The sequence below is a fragment of the Sitophilus oryzae genome, unplaced genomic scaffold, assembly GCF_002938485.1.
Source record: "Sitophilus oryzae breed Bouriz unplaced genomic scaffold, Soryzae_2.0 scaffold_807_pilon_pilon, whole genome shotgun sequence".
Taxonomy (NCBI): Eukaryota; Metazoa; Arthropoda; class Insecta; order Coleoptera; family Curculionidae; genus Sitophilus; species Sitophilus oryzae.
The window spans coordinates 94,623-117,803 of NW_022147425.1; positions in this window are offsets into that span (position 1 = coordinate 94,623).

Sequence of the window (23,181 nt, forward strand, 5' to 3'; positions counted from 1 at the left end):
AACGTTTTATGTAAAACTGGCTAGGTATTTTTACACAAATGAAGAAGAAAATTAATGATAAAGGATTATACTATATCCGTATTGTAGCACATTTTTAGACCTTAGAACTTCTTTATTTTTAATACTTTGATGGTCAAACATCAACAAAATATAAGGAATATTTTGTTTCGACTAAATTTTCTCGAAACTAAAAACATAATTTAAAATTCCGTTACTATACGGAAATAGATTGAAGTTTTGTGACTACAGTGATATATAATTTATATGCTATTGTAACAAATTGCTCGTTGTTTTATGGTAAATGCTGAAGCTCTGCAAACCTTAATCAAGCCTTAATCCAAGCACGTGTGTTTGGAATTTTGGGTGTGGCTTAACACGACAGGATCGGGCTAAGCCTTAGGCAGATTTCTGAAATATAATATATATTTCCTTCGGCCACACACCCGCTTTACCCGACCTCTGAGAGCGACCCGAACAGTACAGCGTAATAGACCCTTAAAATAATAATTGACATGTTCAAGTATTCTGTTTAAGTTCTCTCCTTGATATAATGAATTTTTACGCACAGCTAAGCGGACCCGTATCAACTAGTACTTCATAACATTAAACATTTTGTATAAGTATATGTTACATTAATAGAAATGTATCAAATAATAAGAATATATGCAAATAAATCTAATCTGTCATGAACCCCAAACATTAAATCGTTTCAGTTACGTCTGAGTCATATTCAAAAGACGGCGTACTTATATAAATGAGCATCGAAAAAGGGAAATATCAATTTATCACAAGGACACCACGATATCTTTCCAATCTCCCCATACCCTTTTGACAGACCGAGTGATGTAGGGCTGTAAAATAAGAACAAATCGTAATGGACATGAACTGTCATACGGAAAACAAATTGCGGTCGTTTATCTTTAAAGCGGCTAACGAGTCATTTGCTTTTAGGCTTTCTCAAATAATACATTTAAATACAGGGTGTTCCTGAAACTTTGGCAGCATATTCTGCAGATAAAAATAAGTTAAAAAGTTCGTATAAATGAATGTCCTAAAATTCTTAGTGTCGGAGAGACAGTAATTCTGAAATATAATATATTTCGGGGTTTCTTCCAAATAATTTCTGAAGTAACGTCAATATTTGGATGAAAATTAGTGTGTTGGAGTTTTTTGGCATGAGAAATTTGATTTTGATGTCAATATGACTCCTACTTGTAGAGGGCGCCACCTGCATATTTTAACTGGTTTGAAGAGTAACAGTTTTGCGTCCGTACCTGTATAAAACAACTGAGTAAAAATGGTCTCTTGGTAAAAATCGCTACGAGTAATGATTCTCGAGATATTTGGAATCGAAATTATCAATACCTGTCGTCAATGACATAAATTAAACATGTTAACTAAATAGTTATTAGACTGAAATTATAAATTTAAAATGTTTTTTTTGCCAAAAGTTCAATGGAAAGTGTTGTATCAAAATTTTTCTCATCATTAATTTAAAAAAATAAAAAGTTCCCCAATTTATCATTTCAGTCTAATAACTATCTACCACTAATTTATAGGTTACTCAGTGTGTCTACTCAATATGTATATTTTTTGTCAATAATGACATGTATTGACTATTTCCCTTCTAAATATATAATATTACCCTTAATTTTATGCTCCTCCGGTGCAATGAATTGATCCTTAAGACTGATATTGATATCTTTAATACTAATGCTAGGAATATTGTTGCAGCATTTAATGTCATAGTGTAACATATGATATAGTTAAGTTTATATTATTATTATTGATTTTTGTTTGTTTATCCTCTCTTACATGTAATTACCATATATTGTGTGTTTGTAAGATTTTTTCTAATAAATAAATAAAAAATTGAGAATGTGATATGAATGAATATATACTTTATACGTAAAAATAACGGGAAAATGTATATTTTTTTCACTCAGCAGTTTTATATAGGTACGGACGAAAAGTTACTACTCTTCAAAACACTTAAAGCACATGTAGGTGGCGCCCAAGAACAGTTAACCTAATAGGACTGCACATTCAGCCGAAAGTGTCTGTCAGGTGCATGCGAAAACTCTTCGCTTTGTGACGTCATTAGAAGTCATTGTCATGATAGTGTGTGTATTATTGGTTGCAGTATGCAAAACATTCATATTTAGTTTATTTATTTAAACACCTTATATGCATGCAGTATAGAAAATTAACTGTATAAATCGTATTAAATACTCGGATAATGCATTTTTAAGAACAGCAGTTCCTAGCATCACCTTTTGCAGGCATTCTTTTTAGAGTACCTCCATATTTTGCTTTAAAATAATTAATAAACAATATCGTAGGCACTTAGTAAGCACTTTGTCACAATCCACAACACAAAATGAACGTATTTATACACTCTATAGCTCTAAAAACTTTAAAAACACCTGTTTCACGTTTAAAATTGACAAAATAATTAACTCAAAATTTCTCAGCTGTTATTTTTATTAGTTTACCATAGGCAACTAATAATACACACTATCATGACAAGGACTACAATGACGTCACAACTGTCAGCTGAAGCGCGGGAAGAGGCGAACGTACGTCTTATGAGGATGAGCAATCTTATTAGTCTACCATTCTTGGGTGGCACCCCCTATAAATAGGAGTCGCTAATGACATCAAAATTAAATTTTTTCATGTCAAAACTCCCAGACACCAATTCTCATCCAAATATTGACGTTACTTCAGAAATTATTTGAAAAAAATCAAAAAATAATGAAAGAAGCGATAGCCTCTAAAAGAAAAAATAAAGAGGCTTTTTAATACAATATAATATAATAAATGTATTGCTCATGCATCTGTGGATATTAGGCCTCAGGTTCTAATTAATTTTAAAACGTAGGTATAGTTAATGATTTCTGAAAATTAGATTTTTCAAGTGGGGAAAGATACGTCTAAATATTTTTCGATACCGTTTGATAGAGAGTTATCCCGTGGTCTAAAAGGAATTTTTAAGAATGTCAATTATAAACTTGTGTATATTGCTAATAATAAATTACAACAATTATTAGGTAATCCAAAAGATAAAACACCTCCACTGGAAAGGTCGGGTATTTATGAAATTTTTTGTAAAGATTGTAATCAGAAATATGTTGGGCAAACTAGAAGATCAATATTAACTAGATTTAAGGAACATTTAGCTCAGATAAGATATGGTAGACCGGATAAATCTTGCGTTGCCGAACATATTGTTAATAATGAACATTGTATAGATCTTAATAATTTAAAATTAAAGTCTCAAATTACAGGCAATTAGATGCATATGAAAGCATCAGAATTAATAAATGTAAAGATAGTATGAACAGAGTCAACGGTCCAATTCCTTGAAGTTCTTTGTTCCTACTACTCTAGTGGCGGAAATCTAACTGTTACGCTCAGTTGGCTCTGACTCGGTTGGCTAGATTTTGCTACGCCCACTCGGTGCCCACTGAGCGAGTATATAAACGCTCAACTCGTAGATTGTACTTTAGTTTATAATCATCTGCTGATGATGCTAACATGGTTAGCGAAACGCGCGTCCAGTGTAAAAGTAAAAGTGTTTTGGTGTATTGTGGTGATTTAGTGTTTTTATTTTGCAGAGAAAATAAAAAAAACATGAAATTTTTTTCTAGTCCTAGAAATCAAAACGCATGGTAATGTAATTTCGTTTTCATTTTTTGATAAATTGTTATTGATAGAATTTTAATTAACGTCATATTTTTTGCTGTTTTAAAATGCTAAAGGAGCACAAACTTTATTTAGTTCAATGCTACGGAAAGAGTGATATTAGTTATCGAAAAATGTGATACTTTAACAGAAAAAAAATATGACGTTAATCAAAATTAATAATAACCATCCACCAAAGAATGAAATCTAAGTTATATTACCATACGCCTTTTTGATTTTAGGACCATATTTACTTAGCGTTTTTTTTAATTTTCTCTAATACGGTGTGGAAATTTAGAAACGTATAAACGGGATTAACCATTTTAGAAGCAATTTTTTATTTAGCAAAATTTTTAATAAAAAATGCATTTTTTGAAATATCAATAATAAAAAAAAATAAAAAGTTCAAATCCGGGAACATACTGCAGTTCTTGCAAAGACACTGGCTCTAAATATAAGCAGGTAGAAAGTTTAGCTTCCTGTCATTTTAATGTTTACAATATAACGAAGAATCTACAACAGTAATTACTTCTATTTTTATGAATGTTTAAGTTACTTTCTTAATTTTTTTTTTCAAAATAATGTACCTAGTAGAAATATAGTCTAATGAACCCTGTTTGAAAAACGTTAAATTAAATATCATATTTAAAATACACTTGTCCTCCTTGTACACGACTACAATACAACTAAAAAAACTAATTTAATAAAAAAAGTGGTTGTAGAAAAACTTTAAATATTATTTTTTTAATTTTTTAAACATCGAAACTCAAAGGTATAATAACAGGTATCATACCAACCATAAATAGAGTAGGTATGTATAAAAATGTTTTGAGTTTTTACTGGAATCGACGCTTAATAAAAAAAAATGGATTAGATTTAAGTTTACCTTTGATCCAGTCTGTATACTATTTCTTTGGATTTTCTGCACGTGTGCAAAAACTACACTAAAACTTATAGAAAATAAAATATTGTGCCTTGAATTTGAGGGATTTCATCTGAAAAATTATTAATTTGGAAGAAAACCGGCAACAAGCGGCGGAAAATAATAATATTTCCGTGCAGTCTTCTGGTCGCAACGACCAACGGACGGCCAGGACGTTAGTGTGCGCTATATCATTTGGATTTAATGGTTTAGAGGTAGCTGTGGCCTGGCCGGTGCGACTGGTCGTCAGTGTGTTCGAGCCCTTAGTGTTTGGCAATCGCTTCTTTGATTTTAAAGAACATGACATAAATAAACATAACATACGTAAAAATTAAAAACAAATTAAAAATGATAATACAGAAAGTTTGAGGCTTGTTGTTTTTACCTTATTAAGTAATTGTTATCAGGTATTAATTGTTAATTTTGAAGTTTAACTTGGATATAATGTCATTTTAACAGAACGTCAACGGTTTTTGTAGACGTATCTGCTGTTTTAAAAAACTAAAGTATTCTCGAATAGTCGAATTTAAATATTTTAAATAATTCTTTGTATTTTTTTGCTTCCGACGACGGAAAGAAATAAACTTTCCGAAACGTTAAGCATTTTTTTTGTTCGTTAGGCAAACTTGTATATCTGTAAACCTAACTTCTGACAAGTAGTTTCCGTTTGGATTAACGCAGAAGTTTTTACAAAAAATAACTATTTTATTTTGTAGATTTTCTTGCAGTGGCGAAATACCTATATAGGATTTTTTGGTAGTGATGGGCAAAACTGTTATTTTTAGGTAACAGTTGAAACTGTTATAGTTATTTATAAAAAACAGCTTAAAATAACAGCTTAAAAATAACAGGTTTCTTTATTTTATTGCTAAATATCTGAAAGAATATGAGGCGGTCACCGCCAGGCGTATTAACGCAGTTGCAACAATGACGTGCTCGGTGGTAGTATTTCCAGGGTGTCATAACATTTCTAAATATCGATTGTTATCTAAAATACCTCTCTAAAAACGGGGGTTGTTTACAAATAAGCGCTGTTTACAAATTGCGATATAAAAAAGCCAAAATGCCGCCACTCGTCTATATCTATAAATTCCGATCTACCTACGCCCTACCCCTCGATCCGCGTAGATTCTGAATTGCGTAGCAGTGTACAGGGTGCATCTCACTCGACGGGCGAGAAGCTCTTCGTTATGATTTTACCATTTGCGGTCAAAAAATAGCAATATAAGAAAATGTGTAGTATATTCTTCATAAGTAAACCAACTACACACTAGAGTTCGAATTAATTTTACACTTAAACTAGCATGTACAGTTTGACAAATATAGGAAGAGACTTGGGGATAGCACCGGTCGCGCACACGATAGAGAGAGAACGCATTCGGCGGAAGAGAGATGCAGTTACGCTACGAAAAATCTGATTGAAGCAAATTTGTGGGATGTCCACTGCGCATCGGGGGGCGTCTCTTATTTTATATTTCTCACGTCTCTAGCTATACTTGTTAAGTTGTACCCGCGACTTCGTTCGCATCGAATTATTAATTTGTAATGGTGATGATAAAGCAAAGCAAGAATTTCCATTAACATACAAACTGGATAAAATTTTCTCACATTTGCCAAAAATATGCTTTAAACGTCGAGCAGTTTAAGCAGAATCGTGGTTAATCAATTACTCAACTTTTTGGAACACCCTGTATTATTTTTTAAAAAATTTCAAAATATGTAAAAAAACAAAATAAATTATGCGTGTCCAATCGTTTTCCCGAAAGACTAACCGTTTTTTAAATAATAAATATTGTAATATTTGAGGGGCGTTTTCACCCTCTTGGAATTTGAGATTCGAGAAACCCCTCCTTATCGCACCTCTACACCCCACAGTCAATCCGTTTACCAAAAATCAGCTTTAAACGTCAAGCAGTTTAAGCAGAATAGTGATTACTCAGTGGTCATATTTTATGAAACACCCTGTATATATTTTGTAAAAATCTCAAAATATGTAAAACAACAAAATAAAATATACGTGTTTAAGAGTTTTTTCGAAAAACTCACCAGTTTTTAAATAAAAAATATTCTAATATTTGAGGGTGGTTTCACCCCCTTAGAATTTGAGTTTCGAAAAATCCCTTCTTATCGCACCTCTACACCCTAAAGTCAATCCGTTTTCCAAAAATCAGCTTTTTACGTCAAGGGCTTTAAGCAGGATCGTGATTAATCAATGACCAGATTTTTCAAAACACCCTGTATACATTTTTAAAAAATCTTAAAATATTATTCTGAAAATTTTTCAGAATAAATAAATACTTAAATATTGAAACTTAATAACAAAGTATTGAAACATACAGCGCCATAATATCTCGACCTCCGCCCGTTATGCTCGTAACAGGTTGAAAAACAATATGTATCTAAAACAACTGATGCGTTATTCTCCAACCTGTTTCAAACCTCCGATTATCTCGAACGCCGTTCTGTTATGCTCGTAACAGGTAAAAAAACAACATAGCTAAAACAACTGATGCGTTATTCTCCAACCCGTTGCGAGCCTCCATCGACAATCGACCGATGCAGCAGCGCTCCTTTCCCACTCCTGTTATCTCGACAGCCAGGCGTTATGCCCGCAACTGTTTCAAAAAAGCTGCTTCTTTTATATCCTATTATTTTTAAGCTGTTGTCAGCCCAACACGACGCGCCGCGCCGTAGCGCATACCCCACTCCGTTGTCCGTTGTATCTCGCCGCCTGTATCGATGGTTGTCGAAATAATAGGTTTTCCATCCATACTAGTTGTTTTTTGGAATTGCTTCGAGCAGCATCGAATTTCGTGGCGGTGCAGAGCGCCGACTTCGTTTCACGAACACTCGATCTCTGCGTGTCGTTATTTTATATCTGTTATTTTTTAAAAGCAGTAACGGTTGCGTTATGTTATTTCTAAATAATTGTTATAAAATAACAGATAGTTAAATGACAACCCATCACTATTTTTTGGAGAGATGAATCCGCCACATAGGTATAGACATTTTTTACAGCTAAAATAAATCTGGATAAATCAAGGATAGTAAACTGGTAAAGTTAGTATACCTTTAAAGTCTAAATCCGAGTTAACAGAGCACTGTCATACATAAAACAAATTGTCCGCGTTTCGTCTCTACGCTGCGCAATAATCCAAACTCCGCCCATGCAGCAGTTTCTTGACCGTGTCGAGATAGGGATCAGTGTCTTCGTTAGGGGTTAGAACAATCATCCCTGACAATGCGAAGCGAAGTTCGGGACATCGACTAAAACCGGAGTGAGTTGGCAAACTGAATTACTCACGGTCCCTGACTAAACATTCTAGTCTTGGCGCGCTCATTTTGTGCTGAACTTTCACGGTGCATTGGGGGGCGACAAGGGACTTGATAAGGACGGTAATGTACGAGAAAGAATATATGGCGGGGTTTTGTAGCGAGGAATGGATGCTTACAGAGGTGAAGGAAACTTAAAACTTTATTTAATTTTCGACGTATAATCAAGGATACATTCTTGGGGATATAACTGAATAATATTTTTTATACAGGGTTAGACAATCTGTAGCTCCTAGAATAAGAAACTTATGTACTAGGATGTACTGCAGGAAAATATTTCAACTTTACAGGATGGCTCGAAAAAGTGTGAGTGAGGATGAGTTTTTTTTAAATGGAACATCCTGTATTTAATGCATTTTTGCCTTCCTTGCAGACCACTCTGCATAATCCTAAGATCCTAAGAAGAAGAGACTAAACAGAGAAATACATTAAGAAAAAACGACTATCCATCATATTTTATTGACAAAACAGTAAACGAAATACAAACCCCAAATTATAGACACAATGATAACAATACACAATATATACAACTTACAATTCCATACATACGAGGCGTTTCGGAAAAAATAAGAAGGATAGGAAAGCAATATAACATACGAACATCTTTCAAAACACAAAATACACTTAGATCCATTTTATCACACACTAAACCAATGAATACTGAACAACAAACAAAAATGTAATATACAAAATACCATCCGAATGCGATAAATTTTACATTGGTGAAACCAGACCCTTCTAGACCTAAATCTAGATCCTTAAATGTTCGAATTAAAGAACATAAAGATTATTTGAGAAAGGGAGATTTTCACAAATCTAAGATTTGTGAGCATTCATGGGACACAGCGCACAGAAGAGATTTTAACAACGCCAAAATTATAATGAAAGAAGCTATAGCCTCTAAAAGGAAAATAAAAGTAGCTTTTTTATTTTTATTTGTTAATTTAGAATTTTTTTTTTAGTTTCTTTATTAACTTAGAAATTTTGTTTAAGTGCAAATTTAAAATATGTACTAGGATGTATTGAAGGAAAATATTTCAACTTTTATAGAATGGCTGGAAAATATGTGAGTGGATCGGGATGATTTTTTTTAATGGAACATCCTGTATTTATTGCATTTTTGGCTTCCTTGCAGACCAGTCTGCATAATCCTGAGATCCTAAGAAGAAGAGACTAAAGAGAGATATAAACCACATAAAAAATACATTAATAAAAAACGACTATCCACCATCTTTTATATATTAAACGAGAAATACAAACCCCAAATCATAGACACGATGATAACAATACACAATATATACAACTTTTTATCGAAAAAAATAAGGATAGGAAAACAATATAACATAGGAGCATCTTTCAAAACACAAAATACACGTGGATCCATTTTATCACATACTAAACCAATGAATACTGAACAACAAACAAAAAACGAAATATACAAAATACCATGTGAATGCGGTAAATTTTACATTGGTGAAACTAGATCATTAAATGTTCGAATTAAAGAACATAAAGATTATTTAAGAAAGGACGATTTTCACAAATCTAATGGTGCGTTTAGACTTGAGCACGCACGAGCTGAGAGTGCGCGCACGGCATTCGTTCGCTCCCTCGGCTCCGTTCAAATTAAAAACTTATTCTTCGACCAATGTAGTGATCCATTTGTGCGCGCACAGGAGAGTTGTGTTGGCGAAAATAATGGACGACCAAGAAATAGTCGAGGCTGCAGTCATTTTTATGCACAGCTTATTATTAAAAAGGAGAAAAATCGAAAACATCGTCGCTGGTGGCAAACACAAATTTTTAGAAATCGATATAATTTGCTGCAACAACTTAGTGTCTGAGGAGAGCTATGATCAGTTAAAAAACTTTACAAGAATTACCAGACCCGACTTTGAATATTTACAAAATTTAATAACACCAAAAATTACGAACAAAAGATACAAATTTTAGAATAGCAATTTCATTAATATTGACATAATCAATATTAATTTTATTTACAAGATCTTGCAATGCGTTTTTTTTTTGATTTTTTATTAATACAAAGAATCTTTAACATCCCATAATATAGGCAACTTTTCATATTCTTCAATTAATAATAACAAAGATTCATTGATCCACTCCATAATTTTAATAAAGAAAACGAAAAAAATCACACACGCACGCACGAACGCAGACAATACAAATTGCCGGTGCAAACTGAGCGTTCGCGCACACATAAAATCCCTTTGAGCCCGTTTACACTTGAGCATTCGCGAAGGATCAGTGCGTGCGTGCTCAAGTCTAAACGCACCATAAGATTTATCAGCATTCATGGGACACAGGGCACAGCAGAGATTTTAACAACGCCAAAATTATAATGAAAGAAGCGATAGCCTCTAAAAGGAAAATAAAATAATTTTTTTTAACACAATCTAATAAAAATAAATGTATTACTCATGCAACTGTAGGTGTTAGTAACGTATGGGAATCGCCCTTCTTTGATTTTAAAGAACATAACATAAACAAATAAACATAACATACGTAAAAATTAAAAACAAATTATACAAATATAGTGTCATTTTAACAGAACTTCAACGGTTTTTGTAGACGTATCTGTTTTAAAAAAAGTAAAGTGTTCTCGAATAGTTGCATTTAAATATTTTAAATAGTTTTTTTCTTTATTATTTGTATTTCTTTGCTTCCGACGACGGAAAGAGATAATCATTCCGAAACGTTAAGCATTTTTTTGTTCGTTAGGCAAATTTTTTATCTGTAAACCTAACTGCTGACAAGTAGTTTCCGTTGGATTAACGCCAGCAGTGTTTACAAAAAATAACTATTTTATTTTGTAGATTTTCTTGCAGTGGTAAAATACCCATATAGTAGTTTGCTTCTAGGATACTTATACTGAGCTAATGATACCAGTGATCGAATATATTTTGTTTATTAAGCGTCTCACGTAGCAAAGATACATTACCGAGGTTTGTGAGGCTTTTAGAGCCATTCGACTTAAAAGTGTGGCTGACGTAAATTTATGGGAAGGCAAATTAGCCTCACTCGTGGTGCATTGTGTTATTTTTCAAGAGCGAAAAGGCGAGATTTTGCTCTCTCCAGGCACCAGCGAACTATCGGAGGGCTTAACTGCGAGATTAAGGGAGGAAGTGGCTCTTCTTTTTAATTGAGGTTTACCGCAGCACTTTGCTCGGAAATAATTTTACGAATTTGCCTATTTTGCGGGGAATTACCAAGACACCATTAAGGGATTATTTAGACTAAGAGGTTTTTGCATGCCAGTATATTTTACGTCTTTATTTTAATAGGCGCATTAGCTTCATATTATACAGGGTGGCACCTTTCGTACGACTCGGAGGCTCCAAGGAGAACGGTAATTTATATCGGAATGAAAGGGTATAGCCGGATTAATCGCGGCTTTTTTGACTCGCACTAAGGGAATCGATTGGTGTCGAATCAAAATAATTCACCTAAATTTTTAGCTCTTTCACTCAAACGGTTTTCGAGATTTTCAAAAGAATTTTTTTTCAATTTCAATTTTTATAGTAAAATTCAAAATTAATTAATGGTAATTTTTTTCTAATTCTTAGAAGCCTAAGACATAAAAAAGTAATATGATCATAATTCTTAAACGAAAAGCCGATTTTTAGCGGAGGAAAGAAAATAAAAATTTTAATTTTTTTAACCTTTGTAAAATGTCACTCGCTAAAAATCGTCAGAAAATGTTTTTATACTCCTTTACACTCAAGAATTTTCTAGAATTTTTTGAAGTGATTTTGAAACATATTTTAATTATTACAGAATTAAAACTAGTTATAAACGTATAATTATGTGACATAAATTAGCTAGATGAAATGAAATACTCAAAATGCTCTATTTCCTCTTCACTGCATAAAATGATTCTTTTTTCAAAAGATCTTTTTATATTAAGAGAATTATTATCTGGAGTTCTACTTCGAAGCGCAGGGACAATTATTTCTCTCATGTTTTCAACAATAATTGGTAGAGTTTTTTAAACACTGTCTAACATATTTCAATAAAAACATCCAAACGAGATCAATCAGGAGCATTTAAGCATTCTATTAATTGGTTAATGCACACTGCCAGACACCAATTAATAGAATCATATCAATTCTCTTTGATGTAGGATAAGTTTCCATTTTCGGCAAATTCCTGATAATATTTTTATTTTAACTGACACAAAATGATAACTAGTCGTTAAAGGTGATCTAATTTGACAGCTTTGTTGAAGTAACATCAGGTATCACACAGTCACCTAGATTTTATTAAATAATAAAGATCTACTGATACTAAATCATAAAAATAAAAATATCTATGTAAATCTTTGCTTGAGGGGTAGGCAACCTTTATATTAATTTGAAGAGATATTAATTCCCCGTTGAATATCGGAATACTACATAACTTTCAAAAATAACACCTTATATAAAAAATCATTTTATGTTTAATGCTTTTAACTACCTGTTCCTATAACAAATAAACTATATACTGTGTCACAAATTTCAAGTCCCTGGTGCCAAAAAGCGATTACCATTCGCTATCATACGCGTCCAAATCCATGCCCCGCGGTTTCGAAGCTGCAGTCTTGATCGACCCAAAAACCAGCCAAAAAAAGAGTACAAAAACATGCCAGATTAAACGATATAGCGCGCAATATGTTTTTATGTTGGCTGCCATGGAATGACCGCCGTGCCAGCTCTATCTGTGATATTAGTTGGCCGGATGGATTGTACATGAAAGAAACATGGCCGCTTTTTGTCCCTCTCTGTTATGTGTTTTGCTGTAGGACTCCGACCGTTTGATTAATGATTTTTCGAAGTCGGATGTGTGTTTTTAAACAGTGCGCGTGGAATCGATGACGGAACTGAGGAAATGATGTGGAAAATCGCGCGAAAAAAAATATAAAATTATGTTCTGTCAGTGCCGATAGTTGACGAAAGTTTTACCCGATGTTTGTCTAACATACTTTGACTTTTCTTTAATTGATGATGACTTTCAATATTAGATTTTGAGGAAAATAAAATAGCATTTACAGGGTGTTTCAAAAAACACGTGCCATGTCTCGTGGGGAGATTCCTCACGTAAAAATAAGATTCATTTTTCATGTCAACATAGCTGCGATTCTGCTTTGTTTCGTAGCTACAGGGTTTTAATAACAACAACAACAAACAAACAACAAACAAACAAACAACGCTTTATTGTGCAAAAAGCCAAAATAGCTTCATCGACAAAGCACTCACAAACAACAAAATCACAAAAAATACAAACAACAAAAAATACACAATACAAATAATACAATTCAAAAAAATTTAAGTCTTTAAAATTACAAAAAGAATATACACGGACAATTTTAGAACAGTACGCAATAAATAGATATAATTTTAAAGTTTAAAATTGTTCATAATCAAACATCAACAAAAAAGTCGTTTACCGCATATAGGGCTCTCTCCAGTAGGTATGATTTTAGAGCCTTGCGAAATGCGGGAAAGAATGAAAGCGATTTGATATTCAAAGGCAGATGATTGTACATTTTTGTGGCATTGTACAGTATTGAACCCTTAACTAGTTCTGAGCTCGGGGTTGGCAGATAAAGATCGTGCTCTGCATTCCTAAGTGGATAGTTATGAGATGGCCTTTCGGGAATAGCAGATATGTGCTTGCGGATTAAGCAAACGGATTCAAAAAATGAATAAAGAAGGAAGAGTCAGTATTTTCAAATTTTTAAAGAAATTCTGGCAGTGAGCTCTACTGTTCAGTCCCAATAAATATCGAACTGCTCTCTTTTGAAGTATGAAAACACGATCAAATTTTGTTGCGCAGCAAGTACCCCAGAATGGGAGGCATAACGAAGATGTGACTCAAAAGGGCATAATAGGCTATTCTAGAGGTTGAGATGTTAAGTTCCTTAGAAACTGATCTTAGCGCAAAACAGGCAGCGCTTGGTTTCTTTGATAGAGCTTCAATGTGAGAGTCCCATTTTAACGAGTTGTCTACAAGAAGTCCTAAGAATTTCACAGAATCCACGACGTCAATAGTAGTGTTATTAAGGTACAAAGGTTGTATAGTACTTTTATATGACAAAACTTTAGTTTTTGATAGGTTGAGGCATAGGAGATTAGAATCGCACCAAGACTTAATGGTGCGTAAGTCATTGGATATAGTATCATATAGCGCCGCAACATCTGGGCCGCTCCAAGGGAAACTAGTATCGTCCGCAAAGAGGCAGATTTTACCGCTAATGTCCAGATTTGCAATGTCGTTGATAAACACCAGAAACAAAGTAGGGCCAAGTACTGAACCCTGAGGGACACCACATTCTATAGGCTTACAAGAAGACATAGACGTATCAATCCTCACAAGCTGCCTTCTGTTGCCAAGATATGACTTAAGCCATTCGAGCGGCACTCCCCTGAAACCATAGTATTGCAATTTGTTAATTAAGATATTATGATTTACACAATCGAAAGCCTTAGAGAAATCACAGAAAAATTGTAGCTGTAGAGTGATGGTTATTCAGGCTAGAGTATACATTATTAAAAAGGTCGAACATAGCATCATTTGTGCAACTGTTACTTAGAAATCCAAATTGATGGGTAGTAAGTATTTTTATATTTAAGGAGAAAAGATAGAAACCTTTTTTAACCAATCTTTCAATGATCTTAGATAATGTGGGCAGGAGTGCAATTGGGCGATAGTTCGAAGCTTCATCTTTATCACCTCCTTTATACAGAGGAATAATTATTGCTGTCTTAAGACAGTTTGGAAAAAACTCCTTTTGGAATGACTCGTTAATTAAAGTAGTAAGATGATTTAATGTGCATTCAGGAAGTTCAGAGAACATTTTGAGAGTAAGCCCATCAGTCCCAGATGAGGATTTGTTTTTAATACTATTAATTGTACTACGGAGCTCATCTAATACTACGGGCGTGAGGAAGAAACTGTGCAAATTCTCATTTGCTTTAGGGAGATATGAAAGTGAATCTTTCGATTATTTATAATTTTCTTCCAAGTACTTTTAGCGTTTCGAATAAAATTTTGAGGGTAAAAGTTACTATAAATACTACATATTTTAACGCTAAAAAAGTATCGATAAAATTATCAGGGGCGTCGTAACGTTTTTAGTTCCTTACATGTATTTTATATATGATATATGTTGTTTGGCGTATTGTCACCGGATTCCGTATCGCTCAGGCCTGATAATTTATTTGACACGCTTGGCGTAATTTTTAACGTTCTCTAGTCGACTACCCTGTTATCGTTTCACTGCTTCTGTCGAGGGCTGTCAACTTCGTTTCAAGGCGTTTTAACTGCGCATTAACCTCATTTTTGGTTTTGCCGCTCTGTCGCCATCAGCAACCCGGCTTAGAGAAATGGTAATTATTTAAATATTGCTACTTAATCTTAATCAGCTATTTCGAAGCTACAGGTAAAGATGAGATATTGTCTTCTATAGATTCGATATTATTATTGAGTATTTTTAGGGTAGAGTTTTGTATTGGCTCAACTCAACTTGTATTTGGTATTTGCTGGCATGTTGGTTTCCTTTTGTCCTCCAGAATGTGTATTGGAACAAAGGCCAGAGGCATTTGTTTATTATTTTATTACTAAGCCTCTCGGAAGTATTTCGAGGTGGGTTTATTTTGTTTATCATACCTGGGTACGTTTTAAACAAGAGTTTCGTGATAAATTTATCAGGGGCGTCGTAACGTTTTTAGTTCCTTACATGTATTTTATATATGATATATGTTGTTTGGCGTATTGTCACCGGATTCCGTATCGCTCAGGCCTGATAATTTATTTGACACGCTTGGCGTAATTTTTAACGTTCTCTAGTCGACAACCCTGTTATCGTTTCACTGCTTCTGTCGAGGGCTGTCAACATCGTTTCAAGGCGTTTTAACTGCGCATTAACCTCATTTTTGGTTTTGCCGCTCTGTCGCCATCAGCAACCCGGCTTAGAGAAATGGTAATTATTTAAATATTGCTACTTAATCTTAATCAGCTATTTCGAAGCTACAGGTAAAGATGAGATATTGTCTTTTATAGATTCGATATTATTATTGAGTATTTTTAGGGTAGAGTTTTGTATTGGCTCAACTCAACTTGTATTTGGTATTTGCTGGCATGTTGGTTTCCTTTTGTCCTCCAGAATGTGTATTGGAACAAAGGCCAGAGGCATTTGTTTATTATTTTATTATTAAGCCCTCGGAAGTATTTCGAGGTGGGTTTATTTTGTTTATCATACCTTGGTACGTTTTAAACAAGAGTTTCGTGATAAATTTATCAGGGGCGTCGTAACGTTTTTAGTTCCTTACATGTATTTTATATATGATATATGTTGTTTGGCGTATTGTCACCGGATTCCGTATCGCTCAGGCCTGATAATTTATTTGACACGCTTGGCGTAATTTTTAACGTTCTCTAGTCGACAACCCTGTTATCGTTTCACTGCTTCTGTCGAGGGCTGTCAACATCGTTTCAAGGCGTTTTAACTGCGCATTAACCTCATTTTTGGTTTTGCCGCTCTGTCGCCATCAACAACCCGGCTTAGAGAATGGTAATTATTTAAATATTGCTATTAATCTTAATCAGCTATTTCGAAGCTACAGGTAAAGATGAGATATTGTCTTTTATAGATTCGATATTATTATTGAGTATTTTTAGGGTAGAGTTTTGTATTGGCTCAACTCAACTTGTATTTGGTATTTGCTGGCATGTTGGTTTCCTTTTGTCCTCCAGAATGTGTATTGGAACAAAGGCCAGAGGCATTTGTTTATTATTTTATTATTAAGCCCTCGGAAGTATTTCGAGGTGGGTTTATTTTGTTTATCATACCTTGGTAGGTTTTAAACAAGAGTTTCGTGTTTTTAGGGTCCAAGGTACGAATAGTGTTCCAAAGTACGGACATTATCCTATGTAAGGGTAGTGTTTGAAATGAAAATATTATGCGTTATGTGGGTTTTTAAAGTCGATTTTATCGTTTAGATTTTAACTTAATACATCTATACCCTTTTCAAGCAGTTAAAAGCAAAAACTAAATTGAAATCTTATATCATACATTTTCTTTCATTTTCTTTTTTATCCATTACATGATTTATATTTGCCAACAAAAAAAAACTTCAAAATACCTGAAGCAAAATATAAAATACCAGATAGGTATATAGAAAAGGAATATTCTAATTCAAATTCAAGCCGAAAAGCGAAAGTATATCAAAGAGCTACAAAGTAATACAGGTAAGTATACATCTAAAGGTCCCAAAGGAAGAATGATTAATAAGTCGAACGCTTTATGTGATTTTAGGCAACCACTATACATTTAGGATAAAAGCTTTTTAACTACTTAAAAACACACAGATGGAAACGACATTTTTTTTAATTAAATTTAAAGAAAAAGTTTTTCTATCAAAAAGAAAAGTTATGTTAAGACCTTTTGTAGTAGACCTTTCAAAATATTAAGCCGAGGATACCGACATTCTTAAAGTCATTTAGTTCACAATTAACTAAGACAAAGAATTTTAATTCTATTTCATCACCATTCTCAGCTTGTTCAACCATTTCCAGTTATAGTGTAGCCTCACTCACATGTTTAGATACTCTCTTTCTAGTAGGGTCCATTGTGGGCTAATGTGGGCCCAAGTTATCCCTGCTAATTTCCTAATATCATGGTCCCATCTCAGGTTTTGTCTTCCTCTAGGTGTAGTCTGTTCTTTTACGGTCTTCCTTGGTTATTTCTAGCATATTTCGTTCTATTGAGCGTTGTGCGACCTGCAGTTTTCTTATAATGTCCGTTCTAAGAATCGTTTCCCGAAAATGATCGAGACACGCCGTGATTGGTTGTTTGTTTTTTATTGTTAACCCCAGATTATCAATAAAAAGCAAACAACCAATCACGGCGCGTCTCGATCAATTTCAGGAAACGTGGGAACTAATTTTTATAACCCGGGCTTATATTTATCGTGCTATTTTGTGAAATAGCACAAGGCAATGAAAGTTAAATGTTATTTTGGCTTCAGAAAAATAAGTAAACAAGGAAAAACTGATATAAAAGCAGTTACTGATGGTAAATTAAATTGGCTATTCCTCGAAGGTTACACAAGAATATTTAGCTTGACTATTGACTAATATTATTAATTACAATATAGAAAAAAAACATATAAAACAGTGACTAACTAGCGGTCTACCATTTATCGGCTTATAATCTACGGTATTGCGCCTCATGAACAAAATATACACGAAATTATTTAAAAATTCGTCTAATTATTTATTATTTCTGGTTATGGTAAAGTAACATTGTTGTAAACTGTTGTCTGTAGCAAAGTTTAGTGTACGAATTTGGTTTTGTTTATCTAGTTTTAATTGTCTAAATCCCCTGCATAATAAATACTAGTTGAATGGATTTATATCAAACCATCCTGGATGCTAATAAAAGCGCGTTTGCAGATTTTTCTTAAGAACAATAAAAGAACATTGCTCTTAAATAATGTGCGTGGACATACTTTTGTTGACATCGGGTCAATTAATAATTTTCACAAGCGGATATATTCAAAATGTTACCAGTATTACTCATCAAGCAATACTACTGTTATATTAATCAACTAAGGCCATAAACAAACATATCATATACAATTTTATATACTAATTCATTATAATAAAATTAAATCATAAAAATATTGTAATTATATTCCTGCAGTTTAAGTGAAAAGTTTTGCTCCTAAATATCTATCCACATAATATAATAAACGCGTGTTCAAATATTAATTCTGTGGAATTACACACACCGGAAAAATCTAGGGATATCATTTTATTAAAGTTAAAAATAAATGTTTTGAATAAACAACCACATATTTGTAGGCCGATTCTTTCTACTTCGATTGAAAGGAAGTAATCACACTAGTTATTTCTAAATTTGGGATATTTGCAGAAGTGTTTGTGCATTTTTTGTCAATTGTATAAAAAGCACCTAGTTTCAATTGTTCGAATTTAACCTGTACGGGCTATGTTTTTATGATAACTGACCAGAACTCATTCAAATAACTTTGTTTAGTATTAAACAACATTATAGAGCGGAGACACCTTAACAGAGACGAAATGCTAAGGGCCATGGGTATGCTCGAAGCTGGAATGCGCTAAATCGACGTAGCTAGAGCATTAAATACAACGCAAAGTGTAATATCGCAATTAAGTGCACGCTACCATGAAAGTGGTGATGTTGCTGAAAGGCACACAGGGCAACATCGTATTACTACCCCTCACCAAGATCATTTTTTACAATTAAATGCTCGACGCCGACCGACTCTTACAGCACCAGAGCTTAGTTTAATTCTCCAGGAAACACATAATGTAATCGTTAGGCCTGACACTGTTTGCAATAGATTAAGAGAGGTCAACTTAAGAAGCAGACGCCCCTGGAGAGCTCAACTCTTAACGAGAGGAAATCGAGAGGTACGATATCTGTGGGCTAAAGATCATGTTCAGTGGTCGAATGAACAATGGGCCAATGTTCTCTTCACGGATGAGTCACGCTTTGGAATTCATCCGGATTCGAGAAGGCTTAGGATATGGAGAGAACCAGAAAATCTTATTCGGTTGGATCATGTTCAGAAAATGCACCCTTATCAAGGTGGAACAGTTATGGTCTGGGGAGAAGTCCAGTTAAGCCGAAAAACCGATCATGTTTTTCTTGAAAGGTTTCTAATAGTAATCACATATCGTGATTTAATTCTTGAACCTGTCGTGTTACCATATGTCAATGATTTTGGGAGAAACTTCATTTTCATGCATGACAATGCACGGCCTCATACAGCCAGAGTAGTAAGTGAGTTTATCAATGCTCATCAATTAAACATCTTACCCTGGCCGGCACAATCTCCTGACCTCAACCCCATCGAGCACGTATGGGACGCGGTCTAAAGAAGAATTTTGAGAATGGGTATGCCTCGTGAAACTCGTAGGGATCTGGTTCGGGCCGTGAATGCAGCGTGGCAGGCTGTACCTCAAGAAGAGATCGACAACCTGATCAAGAACATGGAGAGATGATGTAGGGCTGTAATGAATAGTAGAGGAGGCTATACCCTTTATTAAGTAAAAATTGTTTTATCTTTTTTTTTAATTCACAGTTTAGTATTAAAAAAAAGTATGTATTTTTTTGAGTTCAATAAAAATCAAGGCAAATTTAAAAAATTCGGTAAATTTCCCATTTTTATTTCCAATACGTCCTGTAAACTATTTGTTTATTTAAATTTTATTATATCAGAAATGCAAAAAATAAAATTACTGACGATGGCTGGATAAAATTGTAATATCCCTAGACTTTCCCGGTGTGTTTATATGTCAATATAATATAAAACGAGATGTAATTAACGATATATCATCGTAACAACAGCTATTTTAGAAACGTCTAGGTTTACTTATTTCACTAAGATTTATGAGAAAAAAATCCTTTGCCTCCGGTACAGATACCGCCACGTTTTGGAAATAGATCAAAACACAACAAAATTGAACGAGGCAACAAAAAACGCCAAAAAAATCCCTCCTCGCCCTCCTCACGAGTAGTTTTCAGGCGCTTTTAAGAATAGAAAGTAGGTCGAGGCAAACCGAAGTGGGCCAAGACAACTGGAAATAAATCGAAATGCGTTCAAAGTTGGGCGACGAAATGCGACCTTGACATATTTCGAATTTCTGGCATATTGTGTACGCTGTTTTATAATAATAATTTTTCAAGCAGTTCATTTTATTTGGCCGGGAAAAAATAAATTCCATGAAAATTAATCCGGTTTGAGATTTGCCTTCAAACTTGAAACGTTATTCATTTTCAACCTCTACTTCTTTTTATTGTTCGCCTTCATTTATAAGGTTTGTTAGATCCGCTTCAACAGATGTCAATTTTAATAAATTTTGTGCCGCGCGCTAAACGAAAATCAATTTTAATATTTTGGTTAACAGGAAGATGGGACTCTAAATTAAAATCATAAAACGGGAGAAAATATCACCAAATTAGTTAGCTTAAGGGAAGACATTTTTAGAAACTTATTTATTTGTAGCTTTATTCGACATTTCGATCTAGTTTTGCAAATAATATACAGGGTGGTCCGAACTGTATCCCGGAAACTTCGGCAGCATATTTTACAGATAAAAATAAGTAAAAAAGTTCGTATAAATTCCAAATAATTCCTGAAGTAACGCCAATATTTGGATTAACATTAGTGTCTGGGATCTTTGTTGATATGAGAAATTTGATTTTGATATCAATACGACTCCTATTTGTAGAGGGCGCCTCCTAAATATTTTTTAACTGGTTTTAAAAAATAATAGCTTTTCGTCTGTACCTGTATAAAACTACTGAGTAATAAAATATACATTTACGAGTTACGAGTAACGATTCTCGAGATAGTTCATGAGTCTTCAATGACATAAATTAAGCATGTTGACTAAATAGTTATTAGATTGAAATTATAAATTTGAAATGTTTTTTTTTACCAAAAGTTCAGCAGAAAGTGTTGTATCATAATTTTTCTCAACATTAATTTAAAAAAAAATAAAAAGTTCCCGAATTTACCATTTCAGTCAAATAACTATCTACTCGACATGTTTATTTTTTGTCAATGATGTCATGTATTGACCATTTCCATTCTAAATATCTTGAGAACGGTTGTTCGTAGCATATTTTACCAATGGACATTTTTTACGTAAAAAATCACGGAAATGTATATTTTCTCACTGAGTAGTTTTATACAGGTGCGGACAAAAAGTTATGCCTCTTCAAAAGAGTTAAAACACATGTAGGTGGCGCCCCCTAAAAATAGGAGTCATATTGACATCAAAATCAGATTTTTCATGCCAAACAACTCCAAGACACCAATTTTCATCTAAATATTGAAGTTACTTCAGAAATTATTTGAAAAAAATTGTAAAAAAATGAAACTTCATCACCCTATATCTCCGAAACTAAGCATTTTAGGACATACATTTATACGAACTTTTTTACTTATTTTCATCTGTAGAATATACTGCCGGAGTTTCCGGAATACAGTTCGGACCACCCTGTATATTCTAGCTGACCCGCCAAACGTTGTTTTGACATAACTATTTCTTATGGGACAACAGTCATTTTTATTGACGGGGTTGAAAATTATTGAATTACTAATATCGCCATTAAAAAATAGTGGTTGATGGTGGAAGGGTGAAAATTTAGGGTTGTATGTATTTTTTAATGCCACATCATAAAAAATAAAATTAAAAAAATTGGTTTAAAAAAATTAAAACAAAAATTAAGGTGGACCACCCTTATCACTTAGGGGTATAAAAATATATAACAATCTATTCTCAGACCTACTGAATATAAATATAAAATTTTATCAAAATCGGTCAAGCCGTTTCGGAGAACGAGAATTTTATATATTAGATATGTTGGAGGCAGATGCCGAATTTCGGCCAATGTCCGAAATAATTAGACATATGGCGATTTGTCCATACTAAACTTGCCAGAGGGTTAATCTTTTTTTGGTATAATATAACAACAAAAGATTAACACCCTCCGCATAGAAGTTGAAACCAATGCAATCAAAACTCGTTCCCGTAACTTTGTGGATATACATATGTAGGTAGGTATATTTAATTATAATCGTCATATGTCTAATTTTCGGTATCTGCCTCCAACAGATATATTATTTTTTTTATATTATATTATAATAGGTTAGTTTGTGTTCCATACGAGTACAATTTGTTATTGTCTACCATTTAAAATATACACAACCAAACTTATATGGAATCACTCTTTATTTCTGACTAAATTTCTTGCAAGGATAAAAATTGGTATACAACTTTAAGATAAGGCTTTTTGTTGTAAATAAACATGATAATAAAGAGTAAACGACTACTGCGATTTATTTTCTTTTGAATTTTGTGTTCAGTAGTAAAAATCACGATTGTCCGGTAATTTTCATTCAATCCAAAAAATTTAAAAAATGCCTTATGTTGGATTAATAAATGTACAGAGGGTAAGAATTATTACTCTCACCGAACAAGGAATGCTCCAGAGAGACGTAGCAGAGATAGTAGGCGTTACCCAGGGTGTTGTATCGAAAACATATGCAAGATACTTGGAATTAGGAACACACAAGGATAGGCCCATGCTAATTCGCTAAAGAGTCACAACTAAACAACAAGACCGCCTTATGTGCTAAATTGCTAGAATAAATCCCAATGTTTCTCATCCGGAGCTACAAAGA